Here is a 19,635-nt window from a genome sequence, read left to right on the forward strand (position 1 = left end):
TTTTGCAGCTATGCTGCAAAAACGGCTCTGCAACAAAAACGGCCCCCAGGGCCCAAAACCGGCCCCCACCCTTGCGGCCGACCGGGGGATTGCCCGGTGCCCACAACGGCCAGTCCGGGCCTGGTCACAGGTTCAGGGAATATTCCCTGGCTTGCTTACATAAAAAAAAGAATTTACAAGGTTAGAGATTTCTGATCTATGGTCTGACCCAGAGCGGGGCTGCAGCAAACAGCTGTCGCGCACTCAGCTAACGAACATATTTCACGCTGATAGACTCAATACTGCATTATGCAACCCCCAAACTGGCTCTAAAACAGCCTCTTTTTTGCTAGTCAAAGATTACTACTTATTCGAGCAGTTCCTTGATGACATCTACACTCTTTTAGCAAAAAAACGATATGTTCAGTGGAGGCATGGTGTCCTACCGTTGCGAGCCTTTACCAGCAGGTGGTCACCCTCTGCCCCGATAAACTGCCCAGCATGCGAATGTGACACTGAAACCGAACTTCACGTGCTGTTTTTCTGTCTGGGGTACCACAAGGCTAGGAATTATTGGCTTGTTCCTCTATGTAAAAATCTAGCCTTCAGCTAATGCATGCAGGCATTTAGAATACTAAAATCCGACACAACCGGTCCGATTGTATGTGCCGTTTAAACATTTTTGGCTGCCATGTGGCATAAGCGTAGGCTCCTAATTGCTCGAACGTAGGCCGGGAGTAGCAGCCCCACGGTCACATATTGTCCTTTTTAATTTGTTCTTAAACGGAAATAGGAAATCTATTTATTTTTCTTAACTAATACCAATTGTACCTAATACCTATGAATTTCGACCGAATGTGTCTGTGGCAAAATCTGCTGAAATTATTTTTGCTACAAGTAATTTATATTGTCATCTATTTGCACTGTTTTTATATCATTGTTCTCTTTTATGGTATATTGCCGAAATAAAGATCTTTGAATCTGAATCTGAATACTTTATAAATATTTTGCACAGAAGCAGCCATTTCTTTAATGCTTATGTCTGCCCCAGAGTGGGAGCCTCAGACCTATTGACTTTGTAATTGTTCGTTCAAGCTTGGGAACCATATAGAAGGCTTATTATTATTATCTACAAGGTTTGGGAAAAAAATGTGGACGAACTGACTCACACAGATATTCATGTGGAGAAAATTCTGTCCTTCCCATCAAGCAAGCAGTGTCCTTTCTGTCAGTAGACGATTATGTCACATCAAAAGCACAGCACCTTCGAATTGCCTACCAGATCCAAGTATTCACAACTTAACAAAAGCCTTGAAAGCCCGTGTTCAGCAATGCCAGAGGTTAACATTACTTCGAATTAAATGTGAAGTATGCATATGTGCTTGTCAGAAGGAACTATTGACCCCCCATGAAGGTGCCATTTCACATAATCGATCTCAGTGTGAGCAGTTATGAAGAGATAATGGAATAAGCTGTCAACTACAGGATGTACTCTGGGTGAGGGGCATTGTTCACTCTCCTTTGGCTATTTTCAGTAAAGACAATTAAAGCAAAATACAGTGGCTATTTATTTCAGTCACCAGCTGCTAAATCTACACACATCTACCTAGCTAAGCGCAGGCATTCGCGTTTTAAAGCAACACATACATGTGCAGATATTGCGTGGCTTGTGTTTTGTTTCTTGCTAAATAAAAAATTCTGTTTCAATTATTCTCAGTGATCTGATGCAAATGCTTCTTTTCGAAATACTAATAAAAACCCTAATGAAGTATTTTTTCCAAGGTAAGTTTTATGAAGACTGATTTTAAATCTGCCAAGGTGTATTCTTTTAAGAAATAAGTTAATAGGTTTACATACATTTAAGAAAGAGTAGAAGTAAAATAGGAATATGATTTGCACTTGTGTATGATTTATAAAATACAAATTCACTATTAGCAGCACAATATGAAATAGATCATGACCTATGGTTTATTGTAGGTGAATGATTGCATTGTTTCGAATGATCTTTGCTAGTAGAGCATCTTCTTAGACAAAACAATCATGTGTTTGCTCTAGACAACTACGGTTTGTGGTTGCTGTGGGGCATTACAACTTCCCTCACATATTCTGAGTTCCTAAAACTTTTCAGGAGTCTTTGTTTGTGGCTTCTCTTACTAAATAGGACTTAGTCACCGTGTGCGCTACATAAAATAGTATTCTGCTTTTCTATCAGTGAACCCACTGACACGTCACAACTCCCATCATCTCTGGTGCCGGAAATAGACTCACACTTAAGGTGCAAAATATTAACAGCTGTCATAAGAAAACTGATGAAGTACAGGCAGTCCTGTAGTGTTAAATATGACTGGCTAGTGTTTTTTTTTTTAATTTGATCATTAACAGTCACAATCCACAATCACACGACCTTTGAATGTCACACTGCAGGCCTGTCTGCCTTCAACAGGGTTTTTCTGTAAGTCAAATGCCAAATTAAACTCTAAACTCAGAGGGGCAGATTTACAAGCCCCTTGCACCTCTTTTACGCCGCCGTTGCGTCATTTTTGTGACACAGCGGCAGCGCAAAAGATGCGCCATAGTGCGGGGTATTTACAACGTGACGCATCTGGGAGATGCATCACTTTGTAAAGCCCTGCGCCAGAAGGAGGGGTTCCTGCGCAGGGGGGGGGGGGGGGGCGGGAACGCCTCCTAAAAGTGGCTGAGTGAAATCTACAAGATTTCACTTAGTCACTTTGGGGCCCATGCTGCGTCAAAACCCTGCGCCTGCTTGAAGCAGGCGTAAGGATTGACGCAGCATTAACAAGATAGGGGCCCCCAGAGCATTGCTGGAGCTGCGTCGCGGTGGCGTCGCAACTCCAGCAATGCGCCACTTTTACGGTACAGGGACGCATCTGTGCCGTTTTTGTCCCATGGCGCACCGCATTGTAAATGCGGCGCATCCATGGTGGCGGAAGCATGGCTGATATGCAGGGATGCGCCACTTATTGTAAATATGCCTCAGAATTTTTTAAGGTAGCAGCAATCAATCTGCCCCTTTTTCAGTTCATGGGCAGCATTATCTTAAAACTGATAGATCAAAATGTGGCTTTGTAATATCTGTTTTCCATTTTGAAATATGAAAGCTTGAGGAGGTAGCATTTCCTCAGCCAGACATGAATTACCGGGATAATCGTGTCTTGCAGGCGCAGGGTATCAACATTATCTTATGCTGATAGCCCTACAGCGAGTTCTGTCAGATCCACAGTTCAGCGGCTTAACAAGTGGTAGCAAACAACCTCTTTTAAGGAATTGAAAAAGCAATATTCCAAATTGCACAATTGCATGTATGTAAAACCGTCTTGTTTTGGAGGCCTTCATTGAAACTGCCACATTAACCAAGTGAAGGGTCTCTAGAAATTTAAGAGGTTCTGACATGTTTTGACTGAATTAATCTGACGACAAGAGTAAGCTTTTCATCCAGGGTTTCGGGGAGGAAAAAGATATGGGTTATTTTCCAAGGCAGTCAAGTCATTATTCCAGCCACTTTTTTATGTTAATCTCTACCCACAATCCGAACTTCTATTTTGTCACTGTTTAGTTTTTATAAAATATATGCTCACCCTGGTATTATTCTCAGAGATCCACAGAGACCCTGGGCCTGGTCAAAGCAAGTGTGTGTTGGCAATAGAGGCACATTACCCTCTGTGGTTCTGGTTGCTTTAGGTATTGTCTAAGAGGACTGTCCATTCGCCCTGGTATCACCCCAGTTCCACACTCTTTTTTGCTGCCACCACCCTCAGCTTATCCATTGCTCTCCAACCCTCCTTTTTTTCTTTTAATAACCGTTTCATTTGCGCAAGAAAAAATAGACAGGCAGTACAAATCATTTATACATTAATTACAGAACGTACACATAAAAGACAAGCGAAAAAACTTCTCTTAAAATAGTCATCCAATTTATCCAAATACCCTGAACACATATTCCTCATATTAGCTGCATCGATAATATATTTTAGAATATCATAGTGCAATTATGAAAACAACGAGAATGAATATACAAAATCTCATACTAAGATCCATATAGCAGCATTACACTTTTTTCACTAAGAACAGGAGCTTGCCATACTTTGCACCACATACCTCATTCAGTTAGATTGCATAAAGTTCCTAGGGGCATATTTACAGGGCTTTATCTCCGCTTTTTTGCCTTTTAAAGCCAAAAAAGCAGAGATAAAACGATTGCCCTATTAACAAGAGGGTGCTAACATGCATTAGCCCATGTTAGCACCCTTTTAATCAACTCCTCCCTTTGCATCTCTAATGAGATGCAAAGTGGGCGTCACTGGGCAGTACAACCTTGTAAATATCGCTGATGTGCAAATCGCAATATTTACAAGGCTGCCAACGCATTTTAGCAGACGCTAGTTTTGGTCGAAAACCGCTGTTTTCGCCGAAAACATCTGTTAAAATGCAGACTTCGGCATACCTAATATGGGGGTGGATTGTGCTGATACGACCCTGTGGGTCGTATCAGCAAGGTTATCGCTGTTTTGCAGGGAACATCGCTGGAAAACCAGCAATGTTCCCTGCAAAACGGCGATCTCCCTGCTATCGCGGGTAATTATATTGCCCTGGGGAAACGCGTTGTAAATAACGCACTAACAGGGCAATATATTCCAGCGATAGAGGGCAATAAATAGAAAAGCGCTAAGCACGCTTTGCGTTTATTTATCGCTGTCCTTGTAAATATGCCCCTTAATTTGTGATTGGAAAAATGCAGAGTAATCAGCCCAAGTAGCCTTATACCTACACTCTTTGCATATGCCTCCTCTAATACAGAGGTTTTGGCCAACTCATTAAGCCAGTGGCCATTTGTCGGCACCGTTGATGATTTCTAGTTCTGCAGTACCAATGACCTGGTTACCCCTATTGCTAAATAAATAAAATATTGCCGGTGTTTTGTTAACTGAAGCCCCAAATGCGAGAAGCCAAATAGAACCAGCATTGTTGATGGAAGAATAGCCATCGACATGTAATGACTAATAATTTTAAAAACCTCCTCCTAAAATTGCTGTGGCTAGAACATGCAAAACATATATGGACCCATCCACCCGCCCCATTTACCTTGCGCCTGAAACATTGAACCGGGGTTGATGGGAACATTTTATGCAGTCTATGAGCCTTGTATAATATGCCATTCTTCTAGATAGGAAAGGAATTATTTTAAGATTTGCCACTCTCAATGCGCTATGACCAATCTCACTCACTAGCTGAAATGTTCTAATGTTTAACCTGCAGCCGGTTTCTTGTAAAATGTTTGGAAGAAATTCCTCCATACATTTATTATTAGCACTCTGGCGTAATAGGTAATATCAGTTTCCTATTCCACTCAACTTATTTTCGTTAATCTGGCTCATTACTATTAAGTTATCCCACACTCACTCGGTTGCATAAATACATGGGGCCTCATTTATGAGGCCGTGCGTCACTTTTACGCCGCCGGTGCGTCACTTTTTGTGACGCACCAGCAGCGTAAAAAATGTGCCTTGTTGCACCATATTTACAAAGTGACGCATCTAGGTAGATGCGTCACTTTGTAAACCCCTGCGCTACATTATACCTACGCCAGGTATAATGGGCCTCATTTATGAGGCCGTGCGTGAGTTTTGCGCTTCCGATGCGTCACTTTTTGTGGCGCATCGGCGGCGCAAAACATGCCTCCTGATGCGCACTATTTACAAAGTGACGCATCTAAGCAGATGCGTCACTTTGTAAACCCCTGCGCTACATTATACCTGCGTCAGGTATAATGTATGCAGAGGGGGCGTTCACCCGCAAAAAGCCTCGTAATAGTGACGCAGTGAAATCTATGAGATTTCACTGCGTCACTTTTAGGATGCTGTTGCGTCAAAATCTTGCGCCTGCCTCACAGCAGGCGTAAGACTGACGCAAGCCCATTCACATGGGGCTTTCCCCATGTGAAAGGAAGCATTGCTGGAGTTGCGTCACTTTTGTGACACACTCCAGCAATGCGTCACTTTTGCGCCTACAGATACGTCAGAAATACTGACGTATCTGTAACTCCTTGCGACATGATGCGTCATATTATAAATATGACGCATCAATCATGTCGCAGGGAGAGCGCAGTGAAAAGTGACGCATCGCTGTTTTCACGCAGCGATGCGTCACATTTCATAAATGAGGCCCAATGTATGCAGGGGGGGCGTTCTGACGCAAGACAGGGTCATAGAAGTGATGCGCCACTTCTAGGTTACAAATGCGTCAATTTCTTACGCCTGCCTCACAGCAGGTGTAAGACTGACGCAGGCCCTTTGTGAAAGGACACATTACTGGAATTGCGTCACTTTTGTGACACACTCCAGCAATGCGTCACTTTTGCGCCATACAGATTCGTCAGAAATACTGACGTATCTGTAACTCCTTGCGCCATGATGCGTCATACTGTAAATATGAGGCATCATTGGTCTCGCAAGGAGGGCGCAGTGAAAAGTGACGCATCGCTGTTTTCACGCAGCGATGCGTCACTTTTCATAAATGAGGCCCCCAGTGTCCCTATTCTGGTAGATAGTGGGAAACGTTGCAAGTGGCAAACTGTAAAAAAAAAAAAAAAGGTTATAGTTGAAAAAATTGGTGAGAAAAAAATCTCCCTGTGATTACTACATGTGTATTTTAATAGAGCCCATTTCCCAGATCTTATATGTTTACCACAACCAATGGCAGCAGGTGGTACGTCACAAGGCAGTATTGTGCAAACAACATTTCAACTTTTGTATTACCGATCTATAACAGATGTATAACATAAAAAACACCACCTGCGGTTATTGCACGTGGCACATGCCACGTCATATGAACAATCACTCACCATAAAAATTCTCTTTCTTAGTGTGCACGACTGCAAGAAGGGGCCGCCCTCTGTTCCTCCACCACGCATTCTTTGTATTTTTCTGTAGCACGATCTGGGCGGTGTGAGCAGACAGGATTGTGTTAGAGGCAGGGTAGGCGCAGTTGTCATGACTACATTTTCAATTGCGGATTCTTGGAAACGACCGCTTCAGTCCAGATTTCCGCAGTTAAACAAACTGTGTGATCCTGTGCAAACCACTTCATCTCTCTTCTGTCTCACTCCCTTGATCTAATAAAATTAGGAGCGTTTAAACATAGTGCAGTGGCCCCCTCATCTGAAACGTGTGGGCACTGCTGTGCCAGCTGCTCTGTGCTGTTTTTCCTCATTATTGTTTGTTGATGGTGGAGGGCGCTCCCTGCAGAAAGCAACAACGTGGGTGTCAAACGCTAACAACATCAGGGAGCCAGTGTTCCACACCATGTAAACAGTAATTTATTTATGTTCTCAGTTCAAAGCAAGGGACGGGCGCAATCTACTGGAGGATATGGAATCTATTGTTTTCCGTGAAGTTTAATTTGAGAAGGATTGTAGAGTGTGTAATCTGTACTAAAACTCATCTCCCACATCTGAAACACGTAGCATTGCAAAACCTCACTTAGCTGGTAAATCAGCATATTAGTTTTATTTTGACGTGAAATTGATTTAGTGCTCCCTCTTTATGTGTCTGTGACCTGCTCTTCACTTCTTTCTCTTTCTCACACACTCTTTCTGCTCTTCTCTCTGTATCAAGCTCAGTCACCACTTCCTGCACAAACTACCTATGCCTCTCTATCTTCCTTTCTGTCTATTCTGTGCAGCTCTCAATCTAACTATCCACCACACCACATAATTTAACTATGCAAATACACTACACACCACACAATTCCACAACTAACAATTCCCATGCACCACTCATAAGTTGACTCCCCACCATATACATCCACTCCAAACCAAAACACAAAAGTAAAGGACATTGTCATTTACAACACTAATAGCTCTAAATTTCACAAATGCAAGATCTATTGCATTGCAAATGCGTGTTTTCTTTTCCTCACCTATTAACCCCCTTCTATGCTTTCGTCTTTCTCCTCTAACATGGGTTGCCCTACATGCTCACCTTTTGCACCCTATCCCTTACGTTATTTCTTTCTATTCCACTTCCCCTTCACTACCTTCATATATTTTACTTTCATCCCAAATAATTTGCTCAGGTTTAGTCACCTTACATGAACCCCTTTGAGATAGTAATGTCACGGAAAGTGGGCGTGCTCAATAGCATACACACATTAACCAGGAGAAACGTGCTGTTTACAGAAAGTTAGCACTGAAAGACAAGTGATGTAGGGTTATTGCATGTGTAAAGAAAGTCTTGCTAGTCACAGCTGAACGCAACTGATCATTCCTGAACACGTTTTTCGTACCACGATAGTAGATGTTGTAGCAATCTTACATAATAATAAAACTTGCATTGATTACCTATACTAAGTTTAACCCAGAAACAATAAAACACTAAAATTTAGAACCTACTTTTGGTTTCCTTCAGGTAGTAAATCTTGAGTCTGGGACCTCGTCTCTGGAGAAACCTCGTAATGTTCTATTATTTACCGGTAATCTTCATTACCCCAGGTCCCGTTGTCCTCGTCCCATTCATTAACTTATTGGAGATAACCATCTCCCAACAGAAAAAAAGAGCAGGGGCATGCTGGGACCCTAATACTGCCCCTCCCACCGGGAGTACATAAGCAGTACCTACCCAGCATCCCCTCTGAACAACCAAGCCCAGACAGGAAGGCCGGCCACCCGGGAGGGAGGGAGGGGTGCATGAATGGGACGAGGACAACGGGACCTGGGGTAATGAAGATTCCCGGTAAGTAATAGAACATTACCCTCAGGTCCCTTAAGTCCTCGTCCCATTCATTAACTTAATGGAGAATACCAAAGCAGAAAACCGCCCTTCCGCACCCACAAGCACACCCAGGAAACCACAACAAAAGTACAACCCAAGGGAGCACAGAGAAGGAGGAAAAGGGAACCGCAGGAAACAACCGTCCGGCAACCCAGAATAGGACAGCAGGGTTAAAACAAGGACTGGAGACAACCCAAAAAATGGAAGGCCAGGGTCCCAACAAGGAGGCCGCCAACCAGAGAAACCGGAGACAGGGCAACCGGAACCAAGACCCAAAGGACAAGGCCAAGCAACCCACCAGACAAGGCTGCCCATCCCAGAACCAATGGGAAGGTACAAAGGACACGACAGCCACAAAGACACGGAACAACAAGGGATGAGGAAGCACAGGCCAGAAACCGACCCACACCATCAAACTGAACAATGCGGCCCCAGAGAGACCAGAGCAAGAGCCGAACAGGAGCGATACCCCAACCAAACGGAAAAGACAGTGAAGGGGAAAAACACCTGAAAACCCTAGGAGGCCAAAAAAACCCACAGGGAAGAAGGCCACCAACCAACCAAGGAAGGCCACCAAACCCAGAACAGCAGGGGAAGAGGAGGCCAACCCAAAGACCACAGGCCAGAGACGCCCCCAGAAGCACCAGCCGCAAGCCGACCAACAAAAGAGAGGTCAACAAGACCGGAAACCCACAACGAACAAGCCCAACAAGGGCGGGGACAGAGCCATCGGCCACAACCCCCAGAAAACCCCCAACACCAAAAGGGAGGGAAACAAAGCAGGACCGGAGTCCACAGCAACCGGGAACACCCAGCAGCTCCTACACCAGGCACAGAGGGCAGAAGAAAAAAAAAGGCGCCACCATGGCAGAGGACCGTATAGGCACCCCACACCCAGGCCAAGCAAGCAGCATGGGCAGAAGCAGCCGAAAAAAGAAACAGCCACAGGGTGCACAGAACCCAGACCAAAAGCCCACAAGGCCCGACTCCAGCAAAGCTGGAGAAGAGCCCAGAAAACAGCACAAACCAGGGCAACAAACGCCAAAGGAACCAGGAAGCCAGGACCAGAGCCAAGCAACCCGACCACGCAGGAGGACCCGCAGGCCCAACCAAACCCCAGAAGGAGCCCACGCAGCGCCCAGGCCAAAGCAAAAGTGCAGGGAGCAACAGGGAAACCCCCAGCACACCACCGCCGGACCACACAGAAGGCCGGAAAGAAACAGAGGAAACCGCCAAAGCGGAAGCCGGAGGAAGCAGAGAAGGCAGAGGGCCAGGCAGCAGGAGACCCCAGGCAACCCGCCACCAGGAGGGAGGACCCCACCGAGGCAAGAGCACCACGGGACTGCACCCTAACGAGAGAGAGGGGGGCGCCCAAACAGACCCACACCCGGAACTAAGCCCGGAGAAGCAAGGGAGGCAGAAGCGAACCAGGACACCAAAACCAGGAAACACACAGCAAAACACCCCATAGAGCAGGCCGAAACGTCCAGGAAGCCCAGGAGGCACAGCAGAGGACAACCAGAACCAGTAGGAAGCTTGCAGACCCAGAGCCACAGGACCCCCACAAAGGCCCCAACCCAGGTGAAACAAGACCGGGAAAAGAACCGCCGGTAGGAGAAGGCCCCGAAGGACCCACCAGGATGCAGCCACAACTGCAGAGAGCCCCGCCAGGACACAAAAGAGAGCCCAGGCAAGGACGCAGAGCCCAAAAAGAAGACCAACAAGCAGGAGCTGAAAAGCCCCAGCATACACCCAACCAGGCACCCAGCACGGGAACCAGACAAGACCAGAACCCCACAGGGAACAAACACACCAGAGTGCAGACGGACCAAAAGGCCAACAGCACACGGCATCCCCAGGCAGCCAAGCAGGCACCAAACGGTCCGACCATGCACAACAACAGAGAACAGTTGACAGCAGGTGCAGAACGGGAGCACGGCCACAGGCCACCAACCAGGAGAACTGCAGAACAGAAGAGGGGAAACAGGCACCCCGTCAAGGACACGGCAGCAGCAAAAGACGGCCCGGCTCAAACAGCAGTGGCACGAACCCCAGGGTCTAAAAGGCGAGCCGCCATCGGAAATACAACCCGGGGTGGGGGGGCATGGAAAAGAAGAGCAGGCGCCCAACAACCCCAGCCAGAGAAGCCACACCAGGCACCCCAGGAGGCCCCAACCGGGAACAAACAGGCAGGAACACAGGCAGAACCAGGAGGGGCAGGCAGGAAACACCCGAAGCAAGCCAAAGGCAAGCACAAGGAGAGCCAGGGCAGGAGGAAACAAGAACAGAAGCAGTCAGACCCCAGAAGCAACCAAGCACACAGAAGGACTTGGAAGCCCCAAGCCGGACCAAAGGAGAAAAGAACAGCCTCACCCAAGGCAGTACAAACCACCCAGGTGCAGGCAGAGTGCCCCAGAGAGCACCAGGAATGACATCAGGAAGCCGCAAGAGAGACCAGGTGTCGCCCAAGGGACGGGAGGAACAAAGCCAGGTACCAGGAGACTCCGTGCCCCAAACCTCGACCAACCACACCGAAGCCAGGAAGCGGGGGCGCACAACCAGCAATGCAAACGGAGCATTGGCCACAACACACTGCCAGCCCGCAGCGGAGGTAAGGTCACCTGAAAAAAAGGGCGGACGCAGCACAACCAAGGCCAGACCACAACAGCTGCACCCGCGACACCCCGAGAAGGAGGGACGCAGTGCGACAGAAAGAAAAGCGGGAAAAACCTGCGGCAGGCAAACAGGAACCCAGGGGAGCCAACAGGACCCACCCCATGCAGCCCCCCAAGGAGCCGGAACACCGACCCACCACCAGACGGGGGCAGGTAGCCGCTGAGGAACCTGAAGAAGGGGGGGAACAAAAGCGCAACCCCAACAGGCCTCCACCGAGAAAGCGAGAGGCGACCCAGACACAAGAGCAGCAGAGGGCAAGGTGGAAGCAAGCAGACAGGGAGACCCCAACAACACAGGGAACCCCAGGAGCAAGCACAGACAGAGTCAGGAAAAAAAGGGAACCAGCCACCACAGAGGCGACAGAAACCCACGCCAATCCGAGACAGGCCTTCAAACGGAAAGAGCGAAGGCCAACAACACAGAGAAGCAGTCAACGAATGCCAAGGAGAGGTGAAGCCCACACCAACAGAGCCAGAAAGAAATCTCAGGAGCACGAGTGGCCAGGAGCAGGGGCACCGCCTGAAGGCAGCAAACCAAAGGGAGAAGCCCCACGGCAGAAACACCCACCACGCAGACCAAGAGAGAGGAGCACAGGAAGGCGGCACCGCAGGAGGGAACCAAACCTGCAAATCCAGGCAAAGGAAGCCAACGCCAACGCCAAAAGGCAACTGAGGGGCAGTGCATATGAAAGAGCACTGAACCCAGAAACAGGCCAGCACCCCAAACCAGAGGCCAGTTGTGCGCAGCAAGGAGCAGGGGCGAGCAGCAGCAGCAGAGCGGATGGCCCCTCAGACCCCGGCCCAAAGAGGAGCACAAGAAGAGGAAGAGGCAGCGGTGGGTAAACCCCACGCAAGCCACCCGACACAGTGCCGCCAGCAACCAGCATCCCCACAAGAAAGAGGAACGGGGAGAAAAAGAGCCCCAAACACGCAGAGAGCAGAACCAGGCACCTCCAAGTGACCAAGCCGCAGGCAGAGCCACCAACGCAGCCCCCTCCCCGGGAGAACGACGCAGCAGGCCAGCCCGGAGGAGAAGGAAAGCAGCCCGGACAGGAACACACAGAGGAAACACAGCCCCCCAAACCAAGGCGAACCAGGGCAGCAGATGCCAGAAGCAACCAGCACAGTGGGGAAGGAGACCAGGAGAACCCACAGGTGCAGCAGGCCACCAGTAAAGAATACCACATGAAACAAAGCACCGTTCCAAGGCAGACCAGCCCCCAGTCAACAGGGCACAGCATGGAGAGCAGCATTGAACCGCTCCGCAGCCAGGGCAATAAACTGGAAGATGCCCAGAACAGACAAAACGCACACCAGGCCCGCCGGTTAAAAACAACCGGAGCGGGGTCCAACAGGAACAACAAGGCCCCCACCGTCACCGGGTACAGAGGAACACGTAGCCACCCGTCATAACACAGCCAGCAATCAAACCCCGAAAAGGACACCCACAGAGGAAGTGAGGGAGAGCGTATGCTACGCATGAAGGAGGTCCTGGGTTCAAACCCCGGCAGCACCAGGAGTCCCTGTAGCACAGCACAGCATTCTCCAGAAGATCAGCCTGCCAACACAACTCCAAGCTGTGTCACGCGGGAGAGGCAGGAGACAGAAATGCAGAGCCACAGCCAGAAGGTGAGGAAAGAAACGAACGCGCCACACCAGCGCTCGGTACCCCACTCCAGCATTACTTCAGTTGAATAAACAACAAAAAATCCGTCAAGCGGGACTCACCAGAAGGGGGGGCCAACTCAAGGAACAAGGCCGTCCACCCAAAAGGCCAGGACACCAGGAGACTGGCAGGAATACAGGAAGAGCAGCACATCCACCCAGCCAGTCTCGGGAAGAGGAGCATGCGACCCGGAAGAAACCCGGGAGACCAAGCCCCAGCCGCAAAGGACAGGGAGGTCAAGCAGGAAACCAGCTCCAACAGGGACAGACTCCCAGCAAGCCCAGCAGGCCAGGAGAAAGCCCACAGAAAACCCCACGCCCGCACAGCCAGGCAGCCTGCCGAAGGGGGGAAGAGAAGCACAACCACACCAGCCCAGCAGGAGCAGCACCAGCATACCACCATGCTGTCGACAGACAGAAAAAAAGAACAGACGGGATGCTGGGTAAGTACTGCTTATGTACTCCCAGGGAGAGGGGCAGTATTAGGGTCCCAGCATGCCTCTGCTCTTTTTTTTGTCGGGAGATGGTTTTCTCCAATAAGTTAATGAATGGGACGAGGACATAAGGGACCTGCGGGTAATAACTGTGTAGTGGATCCTGCAGGTGAGGTAGCAAGCTGGGTGCAATCTGCACTTGCAAGAGATGCTCTCTGGGGCACTACTGGCGCTGGCAGACGGCAACATGGGTCCGCATATCACAGTACAGCCTCTTACCCGCTGAAGTGGTGTATCTAGCCGGTCAGGTCATCAGTGGTGATGTGCAGGTATGCCCTGCCCAAGCCAACCAAGTTCACAGGGACAAGATGCATTTGCATCCTCCAAGTTTGAATAGGCTTATAGTGGGAAGGTGCAGTTGTGGCCACCCACGCCAATCTGGGTTACAGCAGTGAGGTGCAGTGTCAGCCTAATAGGCCAATCAGGCTTACTGTGGCAAGGCTCAGATGCAGCCGCCCAGGTTGATTTGGCTTACATCAGCGAGGACCAGTTGGAGTCTTCAAAATTAATCAGGCTTTCAGAGGCATGGTGTAGCTGAGGCAGCCAGGCTGACTAGGGCCACAACTGGGAGGTGCTGTTGTGGCGGCGCACAATTCATGACCGCATTACAGCAGTACAGATGAAGGCAGTCTTTGGACCATTTCTCAAGTAAAACCACACAAAGACCAGGGTCCTCCTCATGAATGGGCCAGTCTTGGCTTTGCTCTCTTTTAGCGTCTGCTTCTCTGCATGTTTCACACATTGAGAGCATGTCGGTCTACTTCTCCTTGAAAGTTTATCCTCTTCTAGCGCCAGGCATACTGCTTTCTTCCCTCAGCAGACTGGCTGGGATCTAGACACCAGGCCGATTAACATCTTAAGGAGAAGGTGCAGACTTCAGATGATGGATTTTAAGCTCTGTGAAACCGTTTGTCAGGTCGCATGGTTACATAGCAGCTCTTTGAGTACTCTGTGGCACATTCCTTTCTTTGGTCAAGAAGAACTCTAGACTGGAACAAAGTAGGGTGATTAGGACACCATTTATAAGCATATGGATCCACTGTCCCAAACGTCAGGTTTGGTTTGGGAAGGTTTTCTATCAAGTGTCCTTCTTAGGATGCTCTCCAGTATGTCTGTAAAGTGATGCTTCTCACAGCAGGCAGTACTGGGACTGTAACCTAGAAGAAGCACTCACAACATGGGCACAATGAGATGTGATTTTTCTGCATCTGGATCTCATCATCCTACCTGAAACACTAATCTGGGACCGACAAAAGAACAGGCCTTATCTAGAATATTTCTCACCTTGAAGAACAGAAACTGCAATTCCTCCCCTCACTCTACCATCAACCAAATGGCTGTGCTCAGGAAGAATATATCGATACAAAAGGGGATGATGGACGGAGCGTTTGAGCAAATCAAACACTCACCCCCAGTCAACTGATCTGGGTTTAATCCATCACCATTCTTTAGCCCACTCAGCCTCCCCATTTCAGACATGGCTATATGCAAATCAGTCTGACCCTGTGCCTCCTGGGAACAGTCCAGCCCGAACTGCCAAGTCATGCCTTCCATGGACCAGAAACAAGCATCCTGGGACCGGTTTCGGATTCATAATCCTCATCAGCCAGGCTATCTTGAATCCAGCGGCCAAGTGAGCAAGGGACTCATCCCCTTTTGTATCGCTTTGTTCGCCCTAAGTGTGGCAGGGTATGCTCAGACGTGAGTCCCTTGCTCACTTGAGGAACAGGGTCAGACTGATTTGCATATAGCCATGTCTGAAATGGGGTGGCTGAGTGGGCTAAAGAATGGTGATGGATTAAACCCAGATCAGTTGACTGGGGGTGAGTGTTTGATTTGCTCAAACGCTCCGTCCATCATCCCCTTTTGTATCGCTTTGTTCGCCCTAAGTGTGGCAGGGTATGCTCAGACGTGAGTCCCTTGCTCACTTGGCCACTGGATTCAAGATAGCCTGGCTGATGAGGATTATGAATCCGAAACCGGTCCCAGGATGCTTGTTTCCGGTCCATGGAAGACATGGCTTGGCAGTTCGGGCTGGACTGTTCCCATGAGGAACAGGGTCAGACTGATTTGCATATAGCCATGTCTGAAATGGGGTGGCTGAGTGGGCTAAAGAATGGTGATGGATTAAACCCAGATCAGTTGACTGGGGGTGAGTGTTTGATTTGCTCAAACGCTCCGTCCATCATCCCCTTTTGTATCGCTTTGTTCGCCCTAAGTGTGGCAGGGTATGCTCAGACGTGAGTCCCTTGCTCACTTGGCCACTGGATTCAAGATAGCCTGGCTGATGAGGATTATGAATCCGAAATCGGTCCCAGGATGCTTGTTTCCGGTCCATGGAAGACATGGCTTGGCAGTTCGGGCTGGACTGTTCCCATGAGGAACAGGGTCAGACTGATTTGCATATAGCCATGTCTGAAATGGGGTGGCTGAGTGGGCTAAAGAATGGTGATGGATTAAACCCAGATCAGTTGACTGGGGGTGAGTGTTTGATTTGCTCAAACGCTCCGTCCATCATCCCCTTTTGTATCGCTTTGTTCGCCCTAAGAGTGGCAGGGTATGCTCAGACGTGAGTCCCTTGCTCACTTGGCCACTGGATTCAAGATAGCCTGGCTGATGAGGATTATGAATCCGAAACCGGTCCCAGGATGCTTGTTTCCGGTCCATGGAAGACATGGCTTGGCAGTTCGGGCTGGACTGTTCCCATGAGGAACAGGGTCAGACTGATTTGCATATAGCCATGTCTGAAATGGGGTGGCTGAGTGGGCTAAAGAATGGTGATGGATTAAACCCAGATCAGTTGACTGGGGGTGAGTGTTTGATTTGCTCAAACGCTCCGTCCATCATCCCCTTTTGTATCGCTTTGTTCGCCCTAAGTGTGGCAGGGTATGCTCAGATGTGAGTCCCTTGCTCACTTGGCCACTGGATTCAAGATAGCCTGGCTGATGAGGATTATGAATCCGAAACCGGTCCCAGGATGCTTGTTTCCGGTCCATGGAAGACATGGCTTGGCAGTTCGGGCTGGACTGTTCCCATGAGGAACAGGGTCAGACTGATTTGCATATAGCCATGTCTGAAATGGGGTGGCTGAGTGGGCTAAAGAATGGTGATGGATTAAACCCAGATCAGTTGACTGGGGGTGAGTGTTTGATTTGCTCAAACGCTCCGTCCATCATCCCCTTTTGTATCGCTTTGTTCGCCCTAAGTGTGGCAGGGTATGCTCAGACGTGAGTCCCTTGCTCACTTGGCCACTGGATTCAAGATAGCCTGGCTGATGAGGATTATGAATCCGAAACCGGTCCCAGGATGCTTGTTTCCGGTCCATGGAAGACATGGCTTGGCAGTTCGGGCTGGACTGTTCCCATGAGGAACAGGGTCAGACTGATTTGCATATAGCCATGTCTGAAATGGGGTGGCTGAGTGGGCTAAAGAATGGTGATGGATTAAACCCAGATCAGTTGACTGGGGGTGAGTGTTTGATTTGCTCAAACGCTCCGTCCATCATCCCCTTTTGTATCGCTTTGTTCGCCCTAAGTGTGGCAGGGTATGCTCAGATGTGAGTCCCTTGCTCACTTGGCCACTGGATTCAAGATAGCCTGGCTGATGAGGATTATGAATCCGAAACCGGTCCCAGGATGCTTGTTTCCGGTCCATGGAAGACATGGCTTGGCAGTTCGGGCTGGACTGTTCCCATGAGGAACAGGGTCAGACTGATTTGCATATAGCCATGTCTGAAATGGGGTGGCTGAGTGGGCTAAAGAATGGTGATGGATTAAACCCAGATCAGTTGACTGGTGGTGAGTGTTTGATTTGCTCAAACGCTCCATCCATCATCCCCTTTTGTATCGCTTTGTTCGCCCTAAGTGTGGCAGGGTATGCTCAGACGTGAGTCCCTTGCTCACTTTGCCACTGGATTCAAGATAGCCTGGCTGATGAGGATTATGAATCCGAAACCGGTCCCAGGATGCTTGTTTCCGGTCCATGGAAGACATGGCTTGGCAGTTTGGGCTGGACTGTTCCCATGAGGAACAGGGTCAGACTGATTTGCATATAGCCATGTCTGAAATGGGGTGGCTGAGTGGGCTAAAGAATGGTGATGGATTAAACCCAGATCAGTTGACTGGGGGTGAGTGTTTGATTTGCTCAAACGCTCCGTCCATCATCCCCTTTTGTATCGCTTTGTTCGCCCTAAGTGTGGCAGGGTATGCTCAGACGTGAGTCCCTTGCTCACTTGGCCACTGGATTCAAGATAGCCTGGCTGATGAGGATTATGAATCCGAAACCGGTCCCAGGATGCTTGTTTCCGGTCCATGGAAGACATGGCTTGGCAGTTCGGGCTGGACTGTTCCCATGAGGAACAGGGTCAGACTGATTTGCATATAGCCATGTCTCAAATGGGGTGGCTGAGTGGGCTAAAGAATGGTGATGGATTAAACCCAGATCAGTTGACTGGGGGTGAGTGTTTGATTTGCTCAAACGCTCTGTCCATCATCCCCTTTTGTATCGCTTTGTTCGCCCTAAGTATGGCAGGGTATGCTCAGACGTGAGTCCCTTGCTCACTTGGCCACTGGATTCAAGATAGCCTGGCTGATGAGGATTATGAATCCGATACCGGTCCCAGGATGCTTGTTTCCGGTCCATGGAAGACATGGCTTGGCAGTTCGGGCTGGACTGTTCCCATGAGGAACAGGGTCAGACTGATTTGCATATAGCCATGTCTGAAATGGGGTGGCTGAGTGGGCTAAAGAATGGTGATGGATTAAACCCAGATCAGTTGACTGGGGGTGAGTGTTTGATTTGCTCAAACGCTCGGTCCATCATCCCCTTCTGTATCGCTTTGTTCGCCCTAAGTGTGGCAGGGTATGCTCAGACGTGAGTCCCTTGCTCACTTGGCCACTGGATTCAAGATAGCCTGGCTGATAAGGATTATGAATCTGAAACCGGTCCCAGGATGCTTGTTTCCGGTCCATGGAAGACATGGCTTGGCAGTTCGGGCTGGACTGTTCCCATGATGAACAGGGTCAGACTGATTTGCATATAGCCATGTCTGAAATGGGGTGGCTGAGTGGGCTAAAGAATGGTGATGGATTAAACCCAGATCAGTTGACTGGGGGTGAGTGTTTGATTTGCTCAAACACTCCGTCCATCATCCCCTTTTGTATCGCTTTGTTCGCCCTAAGTGTGGCAGGGTATGCTCAGACGTGAGTCCCTTGCTCACTTGGCCACTGGATTCAAGATAGCCTGGCTGATGAGGATTATGAATCCGAAACCGGTCCCAGGATGCTTGTTTCCGGTCCATGGAAGACATGGCTTGGCAGTTCGGGCTGGACTGTTCCCATGAGGAACAGGGTCAGACTGATTTGCATATAGCCATGTCTGAAATGGGGTGGCTGAGTGGGCTAAAGAATGGTGATGGATTAAACCCAGATCAGTTGACTGGGGGTGAGTGTTTGATTTGCTCAAACGCTCCGTCCATCATCCCCTTTTGTATTGCTTTGTTCGCCCTAAGTGTGGCAGGGTATGCTCAGACGTGAGTCCCTTGCTCACTTGGCCACTGGATTCAAGATAGCCTGGCTGATGAGGATTATGAATCCGAAACCGGTCCCAGGATACTTGTTTCCGGTCCATGGAAGACATGGCTTGGCAGTTCGGGCTGGACTGTTCCCATGAGGAACAGGGTCAGACTGATTTGCATATAGCCATGTCTGAAATGGGGTGGCTGAGTGGGCTAAAGAATGGTGATGGATTAAACCCAGATCAGTTGACTGGGGGTGAGTGTTTGATTTGCTCAAACGCTCCGTCCATCATCCCCTTTTGTATCGCTTTGTTCGCCCTAAGTGTGGCAGGGTATGCTCAGACGTGAGTCCCTTGCTCACTTGGCCACTGGATTCAAGATAGCCTGGCTGATGAGGATTATGAACCCGAAACCGGTCCCAGAATGCTTGTTTCCGGTCCATGGAAGACATGGCTTGGCAGTTCGGGCTGGACTGTTCCCATGAGGAACAGGGTCAGACTGATTTGCATATAGCCATGTCT

This window comes from Lissotriton helveticus, chromosome 4_1 (genome assembly GCF_964261635.1).
Source record: "Lissotriton helveticus chromosome 4_1, aLisHel1.1, whole genome shotgun sequence".
Taxonomy (NCBI): Eukaryota; Metazoa; Chordata; class Amphibia; order Caudata; family Salamandridae; genus Lissotriton; species Lissotriton helveticus.